This window comes from Macrotis lagotis, chromosome X (assembly GCF_037893015.1).
Source record: "Macrotis lagotis isolate mMagLag1 chromosome X, bilby.v1.9.chrom.fasta, whole genome shotgun sequence".
Classification (NCBI taxonomy): Eukaryota; Metazoa; Chordata; class Mammalia; order Peramelemorphia; family Peramelidae; genus Macrotis; species Macrotis lagotis.
Window position 1 is genome coordinate 132,105,223 of NC_133666.1, and position 15,648 is coordinate 132,120,870.

The following is a 15,648-nucleotide window of genomic DNA, read 5'->3' on the forward strand; positions in this document are numbered from 1 at the left end:
TTTGGCAATCAGCTAAACCCAGCAAAAAGATGATTCATATTTGCAGACTCCCAAGGGTTTGCATATTTTTTTATGAAGTATTCATCAGATTCTGAAAGACTGATATGTGTGTGTGTGTGTGTGTGTCTGTGTGTTTTGTTTTCTTCTAGACTGGGATAGCATTGTCCATAGCCTATTTTTTTTTTAGGTTTTTGCAAGGCAAATGGTAGTGGTTTGCCCAAGGCCACACAGCTAGGTAATTATTAAGTGTCTGAGACCGGATTTGAACCCAGGTACTCCTGACTCCAGGGCTGGTGCTTTATCCACTAGCCACCTAGCCACCCCTGGGTTTGCATATTTTTTAAAGGATATTCTTTTATTATTTTAGACAGAAGACTATGTTTTCCCCTTATATTATCCCAGCCTTCTCTCCACTGGGAAGGAAAAAAATGAAGACTTGGTTAGCAGTCTCTGAAAGATTGCCAACTTCTAGTTTAGCCATTCACTGGTTTGAAGGCAGGGGACTGGCCCAAATGATTTTTTCCAGATTGCTTTCAGCTATAGAATTCCGTTGTTCTGTGATAGGTTATTCTAAAGTAACTTTGCAATCATGGTTTTTCAAACATATTGCTACATTGTCATGAAACGAGTCAAACAATTAGCCAAAACTCTAGTTTCTAGTCATTCTAGATGACCTTGGACAAGTCACTTAATCTCTATGTCTCAAGAATCTGCTATTCCAACCTTATCATTTTACAGATGGATAAACTCAAATCTCATCTCTACCTAACACTCTGTGGTTCTAAAGGGTGTCGATTTTAGCCATAGTCATTCCAAATTTAGCACTCAGTCACTTTTTGGTGTGATACTGGCTAATAAATCCAGCTATTGACCCTAGCAAGTGAGCTGACTCTCCATTGAAATCAATGAGAGAATCAATAGCCGGATACAGTCTTCAAAGTGGAGTCTGCTTTTTATTGAAGTCTGATCCCTCTAGTGTAGACCTGAGTGCTCTTCCTAAATAGCCAGTCATCCTTGGCAGGCAACAAATTATAAATAATTCTGTTTTCAAAGACTGGGCTCTCACCCATCACTGATGGGGGTATAAAAAATGTTTGCAATCAAAACCCAAGGAGAGCCTACTGCTTATTCAATCTTGGGGAGGGAGGAGGGGAAATTTTCCATTAGTAAACATTAGGTTTTAGTCCTGCCCTAGACAAATATCCATAATTCCCATTAACACTAGCTAGAGTGGGTAATCATAATTATAAAAAAAAAAAACAATCACATTTCTATAGCACTTTATAATGGAGAAAAGAAAGCTTCATTTTAACATTTCAAAACAACTGTCTCCCTTTGCCTTCAAACAAAGATAGTTTTGCTATTATCTTTAGGCAGAAGAGAATCCCTTGCAGTAGCTTCCAGGAAGCTCCTTGAGGGCAGGGTTGTTTTCATTTTTGTTTTTTTCACTTCATTCTTAATTCATTCTCCAGACTGCCCTCCCTCCCTTTTCCCTCAGCCCCACTTTGTAGTCTACTTAAAGTTTTGTCTTCTCTTATTAGAATATCTGATTGGTTACTGGTGAAAAGGATAGAACTCCAGACCCAGAGATAGGAAGATTCAGCATCTTGAGAAGCATCTTCTCTGATGAACTTATGGTAAAGAATGTGATCCATCCCAGAGACAGAATTGATGGTAACTGAACATAAATTGAAGTACTATTCTTTTTTTCTTTTTCTCTCACTTTACCCTGTTGGTCTTAGTTTCTTCTTCTGTAAAATGAACTGGAAAGGAAATGACTCTAGTATCTTTGCCAAAAGTGCAATATAATACAATATAGTATATAATTATATTCTCCACTAAGATATAAAGTCTTTGAGAGTAGGGATCCTTTTATTCTCTTGTACCACTAGCATTTAGTAAGTGCTTGACAGACTCAAAATAAGTAATTAATAAGTTTGATCTATCACAGTTGTTATTGGGTCATTTTAATCTTGTCAGATCTTTTTGACCCCCCCCCCAATTTGGGGTTTTCTTTAGAGATAACTGAAGTGGTTTCCCATTTTCTACTTCAACTCTTTTTACAGAAAAGGAAATTGAGGCAAATAAAGTGAAGTGACTTGCCCAGGGTCACATAGCTAGAAAGTGTGAGACTGGATTTGAACTCAGGGAGATGAACCTTCCTGACTCAAAACCCAGGGTTTTATCACACCTGGCTGCCCTACCCCACTCACTAGAGACAAACAATTCTTATCACATTGAGTAGAATTAGGTATTCTTTGAGTATCATTTTTGATTGGACCTATGATTTCCTCTTGCCATAAAAGAAATTCTCTCTGCCAATACTATTTATGGTCTTAAAGAATTGCCTGGGACATCAAAAAGTTTACAACTTGCCCTAGGAAATCCAGCCCAGATGAGTCAGAGATGAACCAAGGTTTTAGTGATTTTTGAGATTGGCCCTTTAGTTACTATACTAAGTGGCTCCTCTTGTCATTGAACCTTTTATCAGATAACCACCAGACTCCTCCTCAACCCAGGTCAGTAGGACCCCATTATGTTGAGTGTCTGCCCCTCTGGCTCTAACTAGACTGTGAGAGTTCATTGTTAAATTTTCAATATGATATCATAGTGCTTGCCTTCTCAAGGCTTAGAGGAAAGGTGAGAGGGAGAAAGAAAATTTAGAACTTACTATTTACACTTCAAAAATAATCAATTGCCCCCAAAACGGTCTTGGCTTGTTGTTTTGCTGATCAACTAGATTTTTTAAAAATTAATAATGTAAATTAAACTTAAGAGTTTGTATACATTTTTCCTAAAGAGCTATTATTAGATGTTTGCCAGTATATCCTTGCTTATTGGATCCCCAAACATAGACTTCATTTCTTGCTGTTTTTTTCTTTTTGCTTATTTTTTGTATTCCCAGTATCTAAATACAGTCTGACATAGAGTAAGGGTTTATTAAATGATTCATCATCCTTCTTTCCTTTCTTCCTTACCTTCTTCCCTTTCTTCTTTTCTTTCTTCTCTCTCTTTCTTTTTCTGGGTACTTCTGATCTAGGTCAGTTGTCCCTTCCTATACAATCTGGGAGCATACCATATTGTGCCAGATTTAATGCAGAACCTGATTAGGCATAGCCCACTTTAGCTCAGATCTCCTTCAAGCTCAAGAGATCTACCATCCTCAGACTACTAAGTATCTGGGGACTCCAGGCCTACTCACACCATACTCAGTGAATTTGGGGGGTATTTAAATCATTTTTTTGTGGTTATATGGACACAACTGAAGTGTGTCTTAGCTACAGTTCAATTCTTGTGTACTCAGATTCTTCAAAGTATGATGAAGACCAGGAGGAGACAGAAATGACCTACTTAAGAGAAAACTGGACCTTGAAATGTTAGTGAGATTTATACATATGTTCTGTGATCTACATAAAATTGTAGTAGTTATTGTAAAACACCCTGTTGTTCATACACACTTAATAGCATATAGAAATCTATCTTACCCTAAAGGAAAAAGTTGAGGAAGGGGATGGGAAAAGGGGGACAGGGGAGGGAGGTGGGGCTTAGGTATAGAGGAGAGGGAAGATGCGGGGGAGGGCAACTGTGGAAAAAAATATATTGAAGCAGCTTCTCTGATGGACTTATGGTAAAGAATGTGATCCATCCCAGAGACAGAGTTGATGGTAACAGAACATGAATTGAAGTACTATTCCTTTTTCTTTTTCTCTCACTTTATTTTTCATGAGGTTTTTCTATTTTTGTGGGGGAAGGGGAGGATTATGTTTACTTTTATAACAAGATCATTTTAGTAACGTCTAAACAAGTAAATAAATAAATAAAATAAAAACATTCTGTTGTTGTTGTTCAATTATGTGTGATTTTAAATGATCTCATGGACTTTATCCATGGTATTTTCTTGACAAAGACACTGTAGTAGTTTGCCATTTCCTTCTCCAGTTCATTTTACAGATGAGGAAACAGAATCAAATAGGTTGAGTGCCTTATCCAGGGTCTCACAACTAGTAAGGGTTTGAGACCAGATTTGAACTCAGGTTTCTTCATATTTTTCTACTATCCTATAGGAGAGGTAGTTCAAGTAAGGATAAATCCATGATTTCTCCAAGGTAACATAGGATCTGAACCCAGAAATCTGGGCTATAAGTCCAGTGTTCTTTCTTCTACAGTTCACTACCATATACAAAAAAGCAGCCTTAGCTGGGTGTTACAAGATCCCTCTGAATTTCGCTAATTCAATAGAATCAAAAAGTAAAACATCTCAGATACTGAGCTTTTAAGTCTTAAACATCATCATTCTACCTGCTATGATAAGATAATTGAGATAAGTGGGCAGCTCTGTTTCATTTCAGATCTACTTGTTGAACCTTCTCATTGATAAATGTTCTTGGTATGATATGACAGTTTAAAAATCCTTATATCAAATTTTCCTGCAGGCCATTTTTCTCTCCACTGCTTTTCAGGATAATGTTTGGCAAGTAAATTTATAATAAAAATTGGAATGGTTCTTGCCTTCTTTGTCTTTCTGTTTGGCAGGAAGGAAGTGCTGACTGATCAAATAGATTTTTTAGCTCTTTTGGCCTTCTAATTATGATGTTTAATTTATACTGGATTAGAAGTATATGTGAAGACATATAGGGTGCTATAAATAGGATCTTGAGTGGCCAGGAAAAGGGTTCATTTTATTGATCTTTTAATTCATTGTAAGGCTAAGGGATGAAACCAATCAAGCCACCAATCAATGATGTTAAAATTAGAATAAAATCTGAGTGGGAAGGAACAGTTCATCTAAAACCTTCACATTTTTTAGTTTAGGAACCTAAGGCCTAGGGAATTTAAAAGACTCATCCAGATCTCTTCCTTGGATCTCTCTCTTGGGCCACCCACTGCCCCCTCATTCTGCCACTGCCATCACCATGCCCCAAAAGATTGAGGAAATAAAAGACTTCCTACTCACAACCAGATGAAAAGATGCTAAATCTGTTAAGATCAAGAAAAACAAGGACAAAGTCAAGTTTAAAGTCCAATGCAGCAGGTACCTGTACACATTGGTAATCATGGACAAAAAGAAGGCAGAGAAACTTAAACAGTCCCTGCCTCCTGGTTTGGCTGTGAAGGAGTTGAAGTGAAGGAATCAGCTCACTCAATATTCCATAATATCCATTAAAATACAGGAAAAAATAGAAAAAAAATAAAAGACTCATCCAAAGTCATATCATTATTTGCAAAACTGGTACCCCAACTTGTAGGCAGCAATGTTTGGTGCCAATAAGCAATACCATTCAAGGACCAAATCAGTACTATCATTTTGAACTAAAGAAATATAGGTAAGGTTTGAGCATTATTGAGTAAAAATATGGAGATGCATTCATATTAAGAGATATTTATTAAAATGAATATGGGGATTCTTCCTTAGACAAAGTTCAGTGGAAAATTGACTTCACTTTTAGTGTTGTCTTCCCTTCAAGCCCTCTCCCCATTCTGACCTTTTCCCTAGCCCTACACCCATCACCCACAATACAACTTGTCAGTTGCCACTTGATTAACCTGAACTGCTTCAAAACTTGGCCCCCTCACAAAAGAGATAGACAGGAGACATCCTTCAGTCCACAAGGGCCAAGCAACCCTAATGTATATTTTGAAAACCTTCCAGAGGGTGAATGAGAGCAGGCTGACCCTATATTTCCTCCCTTACTGGTTGTATTCTTCCAAGACTTTGGCATCTTTTCCTATATTCATGGGACCATTCTGATTTCTTAGAATCAGCATCTATTCTACTTAAGCTATATCTCTTGGCTACATTCTCTCCAGTCTCTGGAACATGGAGAGCTGAGGATCAATTCATTGCTATCTATCCTTTACCTTATGGATCATTTATGGAAAAATTTTGACGTATCCAGTCAGTTTTTTCTTAGCACCTAAAACATTTCAAGAACCCTCTTGAACACAATATAAGCAAGCACGTTTTCGTGATCTAAATATGTCTATATGGGCTAATACCAATAATATTGCTTGCCTTACCATCAATCTCAAATAATATAGTACATTACCAAATTCTGTTTTGAAGGGATTATGTGACTGCCATTGTCCAGTGTGAGAATAATCACTTTTTTGATACTGAAAATAATAGTCTATCCCAGGGGTTAAACAATCATTTCAAAACATGTGCCAAGATTGTGACTATATATCTTATGTGTTGAGGATGTATCAAATTGTACTGACTCATGGGGTAAGAGAATGGGATGAATTTTCCACATTGGCTCTAGGGAAAGGGAGAGGCACAGCAGACATCAGCTCTCAACAGTGAGTACTAGAATAGGAGTCACCAGATTATTTATTGTTCCTTCAATAACACTCTATTCTACCTTTTTTACCTTTTTTTTGCCTTTTTCCTGGTTTTCCTCTTTATTTGCCCTGACTTCCTTCAATATTTATTTCAAGGGGTGACTAGGTGGCACAGTGGATAGAGCACTGGCCTTGGAGTCAGGAGTACCTGGGTTCAAATCCGGTCTCAGACACTTAATAATTACCTAGCCCTGTGGCCTTGGGCAAGCCACTTAACCCCATTGCCTTACAAAAACTAAAAAAAAAAAAAACTTATTTCAATTCATACCTTTTCAGGAAGTTTTTCTTATTTTTCCTAGCAGTAATGTCTTACTCTGAGATTACTTTCCATCTACTTTGTTTTAGTTTAATTTTTTTTTTTTTTGCTAGGCAATGGGGTTAAGTGGCTTGCCCAAGGCCACAGGGCTAGGTAATTAAGTGTCTGAGATCGGATTTGAACTCAGGTACTCCTGATTCCAGGGTCAGTGCTCTATCCACTGCGCCACCTAGCTGCCCCTCCATCTACTTTAAATAGATATAAAAATCTCTCTCTCTCTCTCTCTCTCTCTTCATATATGTATATATATATATATATATATATATATATATATATATATATATATATATATATATATATATATATATGTATATATGTATATATATACACATACATAAACATATATTTTTGTGTACATATGTGCATATAGATACATAGATCTATACATGTAGATACTATATATAGGTGTGTATAGATTACATGCATGTGTATAGCTATGCATATATATCTACACATACACAAGGAAATAGGAAATATATGTATGTTCATGTATGTAGACACACATAGACCACATGTATATCATGTTTATGTTCATATGTGCACATTTATATATATGATTCACTTATGAAAATCTATATTATACCTATGTTTGAAGATGCAAATTCTGTCTATACATATTTTAAATGTATTTAGTTATTTAATTATTGTCTTTTCCATTAAAATACGAGTTCCTTGTGGCAGCTAGGTGGCGCAGTGGATAGAGCACCAGCCTTGGGAGTCCACAGTACCTGGGTTCAAATTCGACCTCAGATACTTAATAATAATAATAATAATAATAATAATAATAATAATAATAATAATAATAATTACCTAGCTGTGTGGCCTTGGGCAAGCCACTTAACCTCATTTGCCTTGCCAAAAAAACTAAAAAAAAAAATATGAGGTCCTTGAGGGCCAAGGAATGTTTGCCTTTCTTTGTATAGCTTCAATTTAGTATAAGCTTGGCACTTAGTGAACAATTAATAAATTCATGTTTACCAACAACATAAAATAGTGAGTAATGAATAATACAAAGAAATTTGAGAAGGTTCATATGGATTAATGCAGAGCATTAACCACGTAAATACAGCTCAATGAGCATAGTAATATATAAAGAAGAAAAAACCCCACAAAAATGTAGCTAACTGGTATATTTTGCTGGGATTATATTCAGTCTAGAAGCCAGATAATTAAAACGTCAAATGTGGTTGATGAAGACAAATACAAATGCTAGATTAGACAATTTCTTTGACTATTTTTCATTAATTGATAAACATTTATTAAGTAAGCACCTAATATGTGCTAGACACTGTCCTAGAGGGTTCATAGAAAGCAGGAGGAATGAAAAGCATATGATAATCACTTTCTGATTTAGATACTACTTTGTCCTCCCTCGTGGTCTTTATCTTTCTACTTTGTTAAATTCTTAGCCTCTCAGTAGTCTTTACCTGTCTCTTAGAATACTGAGATGAAACAAAATGAGATGAAACAAAAATGGAATCTATTAGGAATCAATGTAATCTTTCATGAAATCAATTTTCCCAGTTATAGGAAGGGGGAGGCTTGCTAAGCAATAAAATATACAAAAATGACTCTATGAGTCACTGATGAAAAGTTCACTATGAATAGTGTACTATACCTGATAGCTCAACAACAACAAAAAGGTAAAATCTTGCCTTAGATTCTGAAATGGAAGGGACCTTTGAGTACATCTAATCATACGATCATAGAAATTTGTAGAAACTTTAGACGCCATCTACTCCAAATTCTTCATTTTACATATAAGGAAACTGAGGTCTGGAAATGATAAAGGCAAAATTATTTAACTTTATTGTTTCCCTACAATATCTTTCCCAATTTGGAAACACCTAACTGAAGAGTGATTATGGAAGGCAGCTCTGCCTTCACAGTATATCACCAGAATCAATGCTTCCTCCACTGACAAAAATTAAAGGCCCTCTTCATCTATTATAGATGGTTTCATAAGTTATTTATTGGTGGGCTGATGGATAGAAAGCTGGATCTAGAATCAGGAAGACCTGAGTTCAAATTCAGCTTACTGTGTGCTAGGTACTATGCTAAACACTAGGGCTTCTATTGGCACAGTGAATACAGCACTGGTCTTGGAGTCAGGAAGACTTTGAATCTAGCCTCAGACACTTGACACTAGTCCTGTGACTTTGGGTAAGTCACTTAACCCTGATTGCCTGGCATCTAGGGCCATCTCCAGTATCTGGCCACTGGACCCAGATGGCTCTAGAGGAGAAAGTGAGACTGATGACTTAACACAACCCCCCTCACTCAAATCCAGTTCAAGGGCTTGTCAAGACATCACCTCCCTGAAGTCATGGTCTTCTTCAAGAAGGAAGGACAAATATCAAGAGTACAAAGAGTCCTGGTCCTCAGGGAGCTCAAACTCTAAAGAGGGAGACCACAAGCAAACAAACATTTACAAACAACCCTATTTAAGATAAAAACCAATTCATACAAAGTCAAGACTTCACCCTTTAGACTTCCCCAAGAACAAAGGAAGAACAAGCAACTCACAGAATTAATAGGAAATAATTAAAAAACAAAAGACACTAGAATTAAGAGGATTTGGGAAAGACTTTCTCTAGAACGGGGTGGGGAACCTTTTTTCTGCCAAGGGCTATATACAAAATGATCTACTTAAAAATTAGCCTGCTGTATTAGGTCAAACACTTAATTAATTCACCTCTGAAAAACTGGCCTGTGGTTTCTAGGGCAGCACCAGACCAAATGATTTTCCAGTCATATATGACTATCAGACATGCCTTTTGCCCTCCCCACCCCAGAAGATGGCATTTTAGCTGGCACTTCAAGGAAGCTAGGAGGTGAAAATGAGGAGGGAGAGCATTCCAGGCATGAGGGAAGGACAGACAGAGAAAATGCCTGGAGATGAGAAGTGGAGTGTTTTTGTGGACATCCATTTTGTGTCACTACATCAAAGAGTACAAGGATTAAAGTGGGGAGTTAGATTACGAAGATCTTTGAATACCAAACAGAAGAGTTTGTATTTGATCCTGGAGGTGATAGGGAGTCAATGACATTTATTGGGGGGGAGGGGAATACAGCTCAACCTCCAGTCTAGGAAGATTGCTTTAGTGGATGAATGGATAATGGATTGGAATGGGGAGAGACTTGAGGTGGGCAAACCACCAGCAGGCAATTGCAATAGTAAAAAGGTGAAATGATGAGGAAGGAAGGATTCAATCCTTGAACCATCTTGTGCCCACATTTGAAGTTTTTTACAGCTTCATAGACTTTGTCAGAGCAACATGTTGCTAAAGCCTTTAGAAATATAGGTTCAGAGAAGATCTGTGAAGTACTAGTTAGAGAGTTGAGTTTATATTTTGCCTCTGACATATAATGGATTCATGACCCTAGACAAGTCTATTTCTTGGTTCCCAAGTCAAGATTGCTAAAATTTTAAGTCAAATTTCAAAGATTTTAGGCTGCATAAATGATGCTGGCTCACTTTGATAGAGATACTTACTCCAATGGAGAGCTTTATACCCCTTCCCAAAATATACATTTAAGGGCACCTTCAACACACAGACATCACAATAGGAATTTAATCTTAGACTATGTTAGTAGAATGTAGCCTAATATCTACATCATAAGCAGTAATCATTTTCTTCATAAGATTGAAGACATCTGGAGCATTGTATTCAAGGAAATAAGCAAGCACAGGCTTGTGCCAAGCACTTTACAAATATTGTCTCATTTTATCTCACAACAACCCTATAAGGAAGATTAATATTATGATGCTCATTTTAGTTGAGGAAACTGAGGCAATCAAAGGTCAAGTGACTTGTCCTGGATCACACAGCTAGTAAGCATCTGAGTTTGGATTTACATTCAGCTGTTCCTAATCTCAAATCCAGTGCTCTATTCATATGCCACCTAATTGCCTCTGAAAAGGATATTGTAAAAGAAATGGTGGAAGAAATGTGGTTCCTACACATAGGAGATAATTAAGTGATGTTTGTTGAGTAAAAATCAATTTGATTGATAGTATTGAGAAGTAGAAGAAACTTTGGAGGCTTCTAGTCTGATCCCTCATTCTGCAGTTATAGAAATTATCAATCAGTTCCTCTGCCATCAAGACCAGTGACCTTCTTCAATGTTTCTGTAGTACTATTTCTTATTTGAAAGGCAGTCATATTAAAAGAATAGAATGTTTTGTGTCGTTCTACAGGACAGAACTCGATCAAGAGACAATATTAAACACAATAAAAGGTAGGCAGAAGAAGGAGAGCTGTCCAACAATGGATTTGTCACCTGGATCCACCTGTCCAAGTTCAATGTTCCTATGAAATAAGAAGCTAAAAAGTCCCTGAATCATTACCAGCAAGGATATACAACCAGGATACAACAACCTTTAGCTTCCCCTTTCATCTCTACAATCTATTCACTAGGGTGAAGTGATTCGAATGGACCTTTGAAATTGGCCAAGGGACCTAGACTCTTTGTAGTTGGGACTTTTTAATACTCTTAGCTGACCAGAAAGGTAGCTAGGTGATATAGTGAATAGAGAGTACTGAGGCTGGAACCAGGAAGATTCATCTTTCTGAGTTTAAATCCAATGTTATATACTTACCATCTGTGTGATCCTAGACAAGTCACTTGACCCAGTTTGCCTCAATTTCCTCATTTATAAAAATGAATTGGAGAAGGAAATGGCAAACCACTTCAGTATCTTTTGAAAAGAAAATGGCAAATGGGGTCACGAAAAGTTGGATGAGACTGCTGAACAAACAAACAAAAAGACTAGGAAACTACTTGAAGCAAAGGAAGGCAATCAGATCCAAGGTTAGCTTTGTCTAGGTCTATCCTATTTTGGCAGGGGTGGGAAGGAAGCTGGGGTCAGTTACTTAGACCACTAAGGCCCCAGGTACCTCCTTGTAGGTAAAAATCTTCCTATATTGTGGGTGGGAATAAAAAAGCTTGTGTGAGGGGACTCATCTGTAAAATGGTTATAATAAACCTGAGGGACTATCTATCTTTCAGAATTGTTATGAGGAAAGAGCCTTTTAAGTCTTAAGGCACTCCTAAACCTAAGTTGTTAATGAGTTGTTAGATATATCCAGGGGGCAGTTGGATAACCATCTGTTAATGAAGCTATTGGCAGGGATTCCTAAACTTAGTGGGTGCCTTGAGGAAATGGAGGTCTTGAAAGTGTATCACAAGGAAGATGAATTTGGTTTGTTCTGCTTGGCTCATGGAACTAGAAGAGGTAGGTGGGTATTGCAGACTGGAGAATCTCACTTTTTGGCAGGAAAGAAACTTCCTCATAACTGAAACATCCAAAAGTGAAAGAGGCTGTATTTGGGAAGTGATGAGTTTCTCTTTCTCCAGAGATTTTCTATTTTTATTTTCTTTTTGTTTGCTTTTATTATTTGTTTTTAGTGCTTTTTTAATTTTTAAAAAAGTTTATTTATTTGTTTGTTTGTTTATTTATTTATTTATTTCCCCAAGAGATCTTCAGAGTCCAGATAGTCACTTGAGAGATTGTTAATAGAAGAGATTCATGTTCAAGAATGGGTTGAATTGGCTTCCATTTGAGGACTCTAACATCTTGGAGATTCTGTAACTCTAACACTGTCATATAAATGTGATGTTATTACTTTTATTATTATTTCAACTCAATCAAAAAATCAATGAGCATTGATTGAGTACTTTGTATGAAGCACTGTATGGGCCACTGAGAATATAAATGAAAAAAGTTATCTAATCCCCGCTCTTATGAAATTTACGTTAGATTATGAGATTAAATGATTCCTTGAAGTCAAGAACTGTCCTTTGTCTTTTTTACCCCCAGCATTTAGAAAAATATTTGGTAGATAGCATATGTTTAATAAAAATGGTTATTGATTGATTGGTTCTATAAGAGTAGATGATGAATATATAGTACAAATGCAAAATAAATTCAAAGTAATTTTCTTCTTTCATCTAGGAGGGATTGACATAAAAGGTGGTATTCAAGCTGATATTTGAAAGGGTATTTTTTAAGATAGGAAGGTGAGGAACATGCATTTGGACATCAAGTATAGACTTCTTAAAAGCAAGGAGATAGATGATATATAGAACATAAGGAGAACTAGCAAGGACAGGCCACTGTTTTTCCATTTGTGTGGAGTGTGAGTACCAAGGTAGGATGGGGTCTGGTAAGAAGATGGAGATTGGGGTTAACCAATAAACATTTATTAAGTGCTTTAAAAAATTGGTTGATTTAGATAGACCATCCAGAGTCAGGAAAACTCTTCTTTCTGAGTTCACATGCAGCCCTAAATGCTTACTATCTGTTACTCTGAGCATGTCACTTAATCCTGTTTCCCTCAGTTTCTGCATCTGCAAAATGAGGAAATGGCAAACTACTCCAGTATTTTTACCAAGAAAACCCAAAATTGGGTCCCAAAGAGTCAGAAACAACTGATTAACAACAACACAACAAAGAAGCTGTGAAAGGAAGTGGTGTTTAATAAGGTTGGAACAGTAGTTTGGCAAAAGCTTTAAATATCAAATAGAGGATTTATATTTGATTCTAGAGGTAATAGGGAGTCACTAGAGTTTTTTGAGCAAGGAGTGACATGGAAGGACCGAACTTTAAGGAAAATTCTATTAATCTAGAAGACTTTTTCATAAACCTTAATTCTTCCCATTTTAGCTCCTAGATTCTTAGAGAACAGAACAATAATAAAAACCAGATGCCCCCCTTAAATCTTTGCCTTTAAGCCTGGGGGGGGTCTTATTGATAATAGTCTTCATTTTTTATAGTTCTTTATATTTATAAAGTATTTTTTATAAATTCCCACATTAGATTCCTATCTTAGATCCATTAAACAGTCCAATCTAGTCGACTGGGGAAAGGGAACAAGTACTAACTTAATATGCTTACTACAAGGTTGTATAAGCACTCAGTTCTAAATTAAGAGAGAGCACAAGGAAGGTGAACCCAAAGTCTTGGGTCCTGTTGTAGTTCACAGACTGAGTTTTAGAATTTAGGAGATGGGGGCAGTTAGACTTCAGACACTTAATAATTACTTGGCTTGTGACCTTGGGCAAGTTACTTAATTCCATTGCCTTGGTAAAAACCAAAAAGAAAAAAGAAAAGAAAATAACTTAGGAGATACTGCATTTATGAGATCAGATCCAACTCTCAGACTTCCTCTTCCCTAGGCTCCTCAACTACCCACTAACTCCACCCATCCTCAGTCATACTTGGGTCTTTCCCTCTGACTGTCCTAAGGAAGATTTTCCTACCCAAATTGGTGCTGTCTCAACCCTCTGGAACTTGTACTCCCAATTCCTTTTTCTTAATCAATGCATCACTTCCTGTCCAGTTTCCTTTGGGAACTCATTTGGCAAAGTAACTTGCCTGACCCTGTTGACTGTTTATCTCTTGGGACTCTGTTCTAAGAATTGGAGAAATTTTAAAATGAGTTAAAATGAAATTGAAGGACCATAGACTTATTCTCTAATTTATTTATTTTTTGGATTTCTGACCAATTTGAAAATAGATCAAAGTTACATTAGAATCATAGATTTCATAAATCCTGATTTAGTTGGAACCTCAGAGGATGTCTAGTTTAACCCATGCATTTTAAAGATAAGAAACTAAGGTCTAGAAAGCTAAGTGATTTGTCTAAAGTCATAAAGGTAGTAAGCTCAGGGACATGGTTTGAATGCAGATTCTTTGATTTGAGTCAGCACTTTCTAGTGGAGCACCTATTCATTGAAGGATATTATTCAACAAGTCAATTCCACAATTCTCCATATTACTTCATCCTTGCCCCTGGAGTGAAGAGAAAGAAAGAAACAGGAATGTTTCAAATTTTTACTGTCAAAAATCTTCAGTTATCCTAACCCCAACCTTGGCCACAAATGGATGAAAAATCAGAATTGGAGTCAGAAACACCTGAATTCAAATCTACTGGACACTTACAAGCTATGTGACCCCTGAGCAAGTTACTTAAGATATGTCTGCCTCAATTTCTTCATCTGAAAAATGAAGATAATAATAGTGCTTCACTCCCAGGGGTGTAATGATAAAATATGCAAAATACTTTACAGATCTTAAAACACTAAACAAATTTTAGTGACTGTCCTTGTTCTAGTCAGTTCAGAGGCTCTGACCCCCCTCCCCCAAATCTCATGTTGCTGCTTTAGTAAGCAAAAGAGTTGAGGATAGGAGGTGGGGTATTCCAGGACAAACTGTGCCTGCTCACTTCTCAGAGTAACTTTCCTTGCTCTTCCCTGTTGCATTCCTCCCACATTTTAGAATCCATACTAAATGTTTTCTCATCAGTGGAGTGTTCTCCAATCTTCTCCCTTCCCCACTCAGCAATGATCTTCAATCAATCAATAAATGAACATTTTTAAAAATTTTATTTATTTAAAGCAATGGGGTTAAGTGACTTGCCCAAGGTCACATAGCTAGGCAATTATTAAGTGTCTGAGGTTGGATTTGAATTTAGGTCCTCCTGACTCCAGGGCCAGTGCTCTATTCACTATACCACCTAGATGCCCTAAATAAACATTTGTTAAACACATGGCAGTCACCATGTTAAGCAATAGTGTTGCAAAAAGAGGTAAAAGCCAGTGCTTGGCCTCAAAGAACTTGCAATCTATTGGGGGAAATAGTATGTAAACAAATATATAAAAACAAGCTATATGCAGAATAAATAGGGAATATTTAACAGAGGGAAGGTACTAGAATTAAGAGAGGTTGGAACAGGCTTCCTGTAGAAAGTGGAATTTTTTTGGAATTTAAAGGAAGTCAAGAAGTAACCTGAGCAGAAGAGGGAGAGCATTCCAGGCATGGAATACAGTCAGAGAAAATTTCTGGAACCAAGAAACAGTGTTTTGTTCATGGAACCTCAGAAAGGCAACTGTCTCTGGATCAAAGAGGACACTACAGGGAGTAAGTTTTATGAAGCCTGGAAAGGTAGGAGGGGTTTAGATTACAAAGGGCTTTACATGCCAAA

General features: G+C 36.8%; 1 pseudogene; it reads left to right on the top strand.

The window, feature by feature from the left end:
* Positions 1–4,913: 4,913 nt before the first annotated feature.
* On the top strand, positions 4,914–5,126 carry LOC141502646 (large ribosomal subunit protein eL38 pseudogene; annotated as a pseudogene).
* Positions 5,127–15,648: the final 10,522 nt, after the last annotated feature.